Raw genomic sequence first — 9,493 nt, 5'->3', positions numbered from 1 at the left:
CCACTGGGATGGGTTCCCCTTGGCCAGTTTGATGTGTCAGGTGTGGCCGGCACAGCTCAACAATTTGCTGTAGGAGGATTCTGTCCACCCTATAGTGCTCCACTGTCTCCAGCTCATGTAGCCCCTGGTAGGTTACCCTGAGTCTGTACACTGTTTTCTGTCTCCTCACTGTGGGTTGTATGGCAGCATTCACATCCTCACCAGCCTCAGCCTCTTGCATTATGTTGTTCTATGTTGCCTGCTGCAGCCCTTCTCATTTTGTAGGTTTGTTTGTTAACATTTCCCAGCTTGTATACACAGGTGGTGTAGAGTGTGGAAAAACTAGAGGGGAAGGTGTTTGCTTAGTTTATAGTAGTGTTCTGGGCCTCTGTAATTGGCTAATCCTGATGCATTTCACCTGTCAGCTCAGCTAGTTCTCCTTGATTACTTTCCTACTGCTGTTTCCCAGTTCAATTGCCCTAGGCAGGTTTAGACACACCCCTAGCTTAGCCGTGCTAAGCTAGGAGCAATCCCAAGCCACTGGGCTCCAATCCACTTACAGTATTGCCTGACACCCCCCCCCCTCCATGATGTCACCTATATCCAAGTCTTGCACCCCGGCTATCTATACTCTTACACTCTTGGGACCTGCCTCACACCCTGGGGAAAACTGGGATTCACTATCCTTCACCTCATTTGCATAGGAGTGCCTGCTAATGTATAGTTACATGTCCCATACCGAGCCTCCCCTAAACTAACCACTGCTTACCGTTGCGCAATCCCACACAAACCCGCTCATAACTGCTTAAAAGTGCCTTACTCACTCCGTATCCAATGGCCCTTGTTCTGCCCAGCAACAAAATGACCGGCCTCTGCAAGGCTAGAACCCAGGACCCTGCACACCACAGCCAATGTGCTTTACCACTAAGCCATGGCAGATATACAGACATTGGATGTTATCACGAACATATCATCCAGCACAGTCATTCAACAGTATAGGACATGTATTCCATTACGTAGATGTATGTGCATTAATGTCTATATATATATATATATATATATATATATATATATATATATATATATATATATATATATATATATCTACACACACACACACACACACACACACATAGATATAGATTATATATCTCAAGATCAAACCTCATGACACCAAAGCATTAGAAAAGAATGAAAAGGGAAACACCAGCAGCTCCTGTATTATGTACTGGTGTAAATCCCAAGGTTAGTGTGTTTCTGTCCGACACATGGGTTCAGACTGTATTCTGGGTAATATTAGGGTTGCTGACTTTACTCACCAGGCCTATTGCCAAATGTATGGGCATGTCTTGCCAACCCAGTCTCTTGGCTGATTGTGACATATATGGCTACTATATAGGGAAACTACAAAACACGCTCCTCAACACATCCAGTGGCTAGACACTCACAGCCACCAACACATAGGATATGACTGACAAACACACACACACACCTGCTATGCCTTGGAATAGAGCACCTACCTGACTACTTTAACACACTACAGCATTACGCAGTTACAGAATGCGCTACTGAGATTACTAGGTTACTGTAGTCTGAGAGGTGTATTTCTAGGTGGGTGACATCAGCAGGATTGCCATAGTTGAGTATAGGACTTGTACAGTGTGTGAGTACTCCAAAAAGCATTGTTTTGTCCTCAGGCAGATGAACACACACACACTTGGCATATGTGGGATTAGAACACTGACCTAACTACCTTATCACACTACAGCATTACACAGTTATAGAATGCGCTACTGAGATTACTGGGTCACAGTAATCCTAGAGGTGTATTCCTAGGTGTGTGACATCATCAGCCTTGCCAATATTGGGTAAAGGTATTGTATGGAGTGTGAGTACTCTAAAAAGCATTGCTCTGTCCTCAGGAAGACAGAAACACACAATTGGCTTGTGTGGGATTAGAACACCGACCTAGCTACTTTATTAAACTACAACATTAGGCAGTTACAGAATGTGCTACCAAGATTACTGGGTCACAGCAATCCCAGAGGTGTATTCCTAGGTGGGTGACATCATCAGCCTTGCCAAAGTTGAGTATAGGAATTGTACGGAGTGTGAGTACTCTAAAAAGCATTGTTCTGTCCTCAGGCAGACAGACACACACACACCAGCGGTGGGATCAGAACACTTGCCGATCTACACATCACTATTACAGTACTACGCAGTTACGAGTCATGCCACGGAGATTACACATTCCAAGGCAGTCATCATGACCTTCTAGGATTGTGGACATCAACAGGGATGCTGACAATTAAGATATACATAGCTGTGAACCTGTGTGTTAAAAGTAGGAGTCCATCCTGGACAGGAGTATGCCCATCTGTGGAATGGACATCTACTATCACTATACAGGGTTACAATGGCCATGCTCATACACATATAAGTACATAACTTACACAAGGTGTTAGTGGGCATGCTCACACACTTAGTAGCATAGGGCTGTTTGGAATGCATTATGAGTCCAACTACACAAGGTTATACTGGGCATGCTCATACACTTAGTAGCACAGGGCTGTTTGGGATGCACTCCAATTCTAAACATGGAAGGCCACAGTGGCCATGCTCATACAGTTAGACGTACAGAATGTGTTGTAATGGACTCCAGTGTTAGTAGTTGTCATTGTTAGCAGGAACACTGCACTACATATATCTGGCACTGGTCATCTACACAATGTCTGCTGCTGTCCGTCACCTTAGATGTATCAGTCTATACCAAGCACAATACTACCACTCATAATGATGTCATGCTAGGAATGGCAACTGCTTGACCAACACAATGAGCCAATGTCCTGTTGTAATTACAAGGTTGTCCAGTGTCTGTCATTCTGGGATGACATGACTGACAGAAGACAAGCCTTTGTCACACATCACATGCATCCATGATTCAAGGGAGTGGTGATAATACCTAGGTCGCGTTTGCCTATATAGTGCCATTCCAAGGCAAATGTCCTAAACACAGGATAACACCCTGACACCTAGAAGACAACTGCATTGTATGCTTATGCTAACCAGTGCTAGATGTGTTGCTGTCGTCATCACAGCTGCTCACTGTAGAACCTGCAATGGGCAATACTGACATCTGTGCAGTGAGGAACACCTGGCTGAAGGCTCTATAGTGCACAATAGCACTACCACTATATAACTCATAACCAGACATGTGGGCCATAACACTGGCACGGACCACTCCAGGCGGTGGTGTCCCCACATTCATAACAGCTACTCACATGTACAGACCAGTACTCCAACATAACTCATCACAGATGAGCCAGGTTCAGGTCACAGTGTCAAAATCTGCATTCTAGGATGTAATCCTCAGACTCCACTATGTCCTCAGACCATCAACACACATCCATACATGTGGTATGACATATAATGGTACAACACCAAGTAACCTTTGACTGGTAGACTGTACCTAGCCCTACAACAACTGTGTAGAGTACCCATGTACTGACACAGTTGCATCATGTTTTATGCAATGCAATGATACCACTGTTTGTAACCAGGTCAGCTGTACACATACCAGGGTCCCTCGGATATTGACAGCATTAACAGATGACTGTTGCTGTGCACCATTCAGTGTGTACACAGCCTGACATGAAGCTATGATTGTACACGATGCTTATGTGGAGAGAAAATTGTTATGACATTTCTGTAGGATACAACCTGGGATGTAGTCAGGTCCCATGCAGCCTGTATGTATGGCATTAGAGAGTGCAGCTTGTAACTGCATAGTTGTTATTACAGGGGCTCTATAGTGTGCATGGATATATGAATGTGTACCTGTTGGGGAGGGACCATGTGTTTATGTTATCCAAGACCCTATCTGGATGAACAGGTGCTATTTCCGTAGGTGCAGTACTTCTCATGCCATAGTGCTGTGAAGCACAGCAGGTCTTGTTGTTGGCATTATGTTTCATGACACAGCTATGGAATCCTTTGTGTTTGGCCTTATAATATGTGGATGATTAGTGTCACAGTAGCTTTGTGTGGCATTATATGGTGTATCTGCATCTTACTGAGGCCGACCATGGATCAACTTCCACTCATGTGTGTTGACTCTTGCACCAGTTACTACCTTCTGTGGTACAGTTTAAGGCAGGGTACCACTGGTTTGCCTTCATGTTTGTGTTTGGTTGATTCCTGTTTCAGTTTCAATGGTACGATCACTGCACATATGTGAGTGCTTAAAGTGCATTTGTGTAGGCCCAGCATTTGCACATGCATTGTACATCTGCATGGGTGCCATGACAGTCACCACTTCACTCTTAAGGAGCATAACATTGGCTTTGAAGACTGACCATGTGTGGCATACTGTTAGCCCCGTTGGTGTGACTGTGGTGATCCAGGTCATTGGTGTTGATGAAATCCAACATGCATTGAGCACATGTTGGTACATGATGAGTCTTCCCAGTTCATAATGGGATAGCTGAGTGGCCATGATTATGGTTTCCTGTCTCAAAACTGGTATTCCCCATTACAGCACAATGACAATTGGGAATTCTGAGGCATGGCGGATGATCTGTCACAAGGTGCAATTTGGATTACACTTTGGCACAAAGGTAGTTGCTCAGCATAATGCATCTTACATTGTGCAAGTGCAACTAGCATGGGGGTGTACATATCCCTCAAGAAGTTGGACACACCTGTGGCCCATGTGTTTCAATAAAGGCTGATGGCCAAGAGGTGAGGTATGTGTTATAGCATGGTCATGCAGGTGTGCTCTCCAAAGCGCTGAATCATATCTCAGTCACTGCACAGATATGTTCTCCATGTTTCAGATTGCTGTAAGTGTGTCCATATTGAGTACCTGATTTGTATCATTGAGTAGCAAGACCCACAGTTTATTTCTTGGCTGTCCCTGTTGCACCACTGGACTTTCACTTGAACCTGGCATGATGAGGGCACTATAGGGGAAGCATGGGGCATTGCCAGTATCCAGATTCTCAGGGGTGACATGTGCAGGCTGTCTGGCAAAGCATCATGGTCTGTCAACCATGTTATCCCAGGCAGAGAGATGCTGGATACTCTTTGAATTACACCAGTACATTACACAATTGTGGAATACAATCTTTGTCCCTGTACTGCTGCATCATTCTGGCCAATGGCAGAATGCTACCCAGGACTTGGGACATACCTGCATGGGCTACAAGATCTGACAGTTCCTACATGTGTTTCCATGCAGTCCAGGCTACTACATCACATGTCCTGCACAACAACATAGACTATGCCAGAGACATGTGTACAGTTCTAAAGGTGGTCTGAGTGTATGGGTATGTGGCTAATCATGGCAGACAGGCAGTTGACAGTATGTTTGCCCTCATATAGCTTGGTGTGTAACATAGTGCTAGAGTTGACATTCACAAATGAGTACTGTTGGCCATGTTTCTGGCCACATTTTCTGAGGTGTGACACAATTATGCAAACTATGTCATACAGTCTTTGTATTCTGTTGTTTGTCTATTCCAACTTGGGAGGCCTCTTGCTTGTCCAGATACTTACAGGCCTCTGTGGATGTGTGTGATATCTGGTGGCATGTGTGTGTGTCCTTACTGTGTTCTGGTAAGGGTATGTGCTGGTTGTGGTGATGAGATGCATGTGTTAACCTACACCTCTTGACTGTCTAGTCCAGTCATGGGTGTAGAATGGACTAACTCCAAGCTCACCCCTGTACCTGCATCCCAGACAATGTGTGGGGTGAGGAGTGATAAGTGGGTTTGGCAGTGTACATGGCATAGAGATTGCATTCCCCCAGGATGGCCACATACACTAAGCTGACATCAGTAAGCACCAGTAGCTGACTAGTGGACATGCCTGTCTGAACATTCAGTACTACAAGTACCACGTACTGTATCTAGTTTACTTACTGCTTATGAAGATGTTTTAGACAGTGATGCTCACATGTAAATATTTGTGTTATGGATGTGGCAACACTAGCTAATACAAGAACATGGTAGCTACTTTTAGTGGCAATCCCCCTATGAGGACCACATCACATCCTGATAGTTGATTACAGATGATGCAAGTGTGAAATGGGCTGTATCCTTGTCTGGGTATATACTCACATACCCAGCAGAACCATGAGCTCTGTTGGGTACAGACACCCACTCCCCACACAGAGTCAAATATCAATAGACTCTGCTGCCACTACTGACATGATCATGATATAATCAGATAGTGTACGCCATCACCTATGAAGCAGCTATTACACATGGGCAGCAGTTTCCTACATCTTACACTCCTACTGCAGATGTCACACTGGAGTTAAAGATGATATGCACCCTGTTTCATTACCAGAACTGTCAACATATTTCCAAGCAGCTGTCAGTCTGGCAATGAGAGGTTAGGCTACACAAATCTAAATGTTCAACCAGTGTGTCTCTACTGTCAATATCCACTCTATGTAGATGTGCACATAGCCATTTGGCACAGCCCTGTAACAAGGGTCAGTACACATTTGCAGAACATGTACACATGCACAGCTGTCATTGCTTGCAAACAATATTAGAGAGGTGGATATTAGGCAAGGTGGATTTTTAGGCAAGGCTCAAAAGACAAACCCACCACCGTAAATAGCGCAAGTAACCAGTAACTGAGGGTATTGCTACTCAACGCCAGAGGTCTAAACCTCAAAATGCACACACTCGAGGCACCCCTCACTATGGAGAACACTGATATCTGTGTAGTAACAGAAACTTGGTTTAAGGCTCCAGGGAGCACCCCAGCACTACCAGGCTATAACTCATACCACATCTTTCGGCCACAGAACCAGGACCAGAACACAAAAGGCGGGGTGTATCCATATTCATCAAGGATACTCACACCTCCAGGTTAGTGGTGCAGCACTATGCATCAGAGATCATCCAAGTGCAACTGACAATGGGCAAAACTGCAATCCAAATTGTAGCTTGCTACAGATCACCCACCATGACCCAGGACCTACATTCCGCAGTTATGGAGACATTGGAAAATATGCAGGTCCTACCAAACACCCTAATACTGGGTGATTTCAACTACCCAAACATTAACTGGGAGAACTACTCAAGTACTAAATCCCTTGCCCAGTGCTTCCTAGAATTTATACACTCAAATGCAGTGGATCAACTGGTCAACACCCCCACCAGAAGGAACAACATATTGGACCTGGTTATCACCAACATGGGTGACCGGTGTTCCACACCCAATGTCAACCCCTCACTGGTTAGATCAGACCATAGACTAATCACTTTGGATATTCACATTCTGCCTACAACCCCAACCAAGGAAACCACAGTGAAAATCTTTTCCAAAGTAGACTTCATGTTGCTTAAGACCGAGATGGAAAGGTTCACGGCCCCCACGCCAATGGACAATGCTATCCAAGATGCTGAAACCTATACAAAGGCACTCTATGATCATCTGCAGGAATGCATGGATCATGCTATCCCAAGTCAAACCTAGACTCACTCCTCCAAGAAAAGGAAACCGGTCTGGTGGACCCCTGCCATAAACAGACTCTACAATACAAGGAGGAAACTAGTACAGATAAGAGCGAAATCCCTAGAAGGACAGACATCCCTGATCAGCATCAGCAAGAAACTACGATCCCTCATGAAATCATCCAAGGCTAGCTTCAAAAGACAAATTTCTAAGGACCCTACAGATAACCACAAAGCGTTCTTTAGCTATGTCATGAACCTAAGTGGGAACTCTCAGATCTGCTCTGAGTTGGTGCAGACTGGCACAAAATACACTGAACCGACTGATATTGCCAACATTTTGGCAGACAGGTTCAGTGCAAAATTCACCCACCTCTCACCCCTAAACAGCCCATAACCATACCAGAGGAATGTACAGTCCCAGCAATCACTGACACACAGGTTAAAACAGCCCTATCCAAAGCCAAAAACACAGCCTCAATGGGACCGGACAGTGTCCCACGCTGTGTCTTACAAGAGCTCCAAATGAACTAACCCCTCACCTAAACACACTGTTCAAACCCAGCCCCTCTACAGGCTAATACCCACAGAGTGGTGCGCAGCAACAGTTATCCCACTCCACAAAGGTGGCGGCACAACGGATCCCAGGAACTATTGCCCTACAAGCCTGACTAGCCTGGTCTGGAAGGCTATGGAGCGCATCATCATGGAACTCATTAACAGAGACATTGGGAACCTCCAGACACTTGACCCAACCCAGATCAGCTTGATTGAGTGCAGATCATGCCTACTGAACCTGTTTGACATCTTACAGTCACCTAGACTTTAGGTGAGGGGTGTGGTAGTTCACACATACTACCTGGACCTCGCCAAGGATTTTTACACCATTCCCCACTCAGGTGTTATTTATAAACTCACCAGCCAGTCCATACACCCATACATTACAGGTTGGGTTGCCAACAGGCTTATACACAGAACCCACATGGTAAGCCTAGCAGCCTTCAGGTCCAACTCTTAACCAGTCACAATTGGTGTCCCACAGGACTCAGTCCTGTGACCCCTACTGTTTGCCATATACTTCTCAGAGGTACAGCCAAACACAGGTGGACTACAACAGACCGTGGTTGGTGATTACTGCAAACTGGGAGCCATAATTGACAGTCCAGCTGTCACAGATGTCCTTCAAGGGGCCTCATATAGACCAACATGGGGTGTCAAAGTCATGGCCTCCAGCTAAAGGCCACAAACTGCATGGTCATTCCATTTTGGGAAAACTGGCAGCCACTTTAATACAGATGAGGTAATGGGTATGTGGGGATTACATTAGATAGTGATCTCTCCTTTGACAATCATATCTCCAAAGTAGTCAGGACATCCTTCTATGTAGGCCATCTGATTACTTAAGGGTTTGCATCTAGACATACTGAGGTTATTGTGCCCCTTTACTCATCACTCATCAATCCCATCATCAAGTATGATAACCCATTTGGGATGTACCTTAGAAGACACATCCAACAGCTGGAGGGTCCACGAACGTACCTCACCAAGAGGATTACTGGCCTCAGACATATGTCCTATGCTGCCAGACTGAATGAACTCTTGCATTACTCAGTGGCATCTCATTTACTCAGAGATGATCTTTGCTGGCCAACAAAGCCATGTCCAAGTCAGGCTTAATGGATATGCTCCACCAATGGGAATCCATGTCACAGTGAGCCACACACTGTAATGAGCTACACCTTGCCAAAACCATAACTGGAAGATGCTGGGGTGACAGATTCCTGTCACATGTGTGACAGATTCCTGTCACATGTACTCCCCATGCTTTGGAACTACATCCCTGATTACATTATATGAAGCCCCTCACTAACACTCCAGGGAAACCTTGCAGAGTGGATGGGGAACAGTGGATACATCCCAGGGATCCCGCAATTGGCTCTGCTCCACAGAGGGACAGTTAGTTAATCAATGGGGTGGCAACAGCTGACACATTTTGGCTAGGCATATGAATGGCCTCAGGCAGTTAGCCAAGTACCTACCTA

This window comes from Protopterus annectens, chromosome 3.part0 (assembly GCF_019279795.1).
Source record: "Protopterus annectens isolate FY-2018-M chromosome 3.part0, PAN1.0, whole genome shotgun sequence".
Lineage (NCBI taxonomy): Eukaryota > Metazoa > Chordata > Ceratodontiformes > Protopteridae > Protopterus > Protopterus annectens.
The sequence above is the reverse complement of the archived record's forward strand: the minus strand, read 5'-3'. Positions refer to the sequence as shown.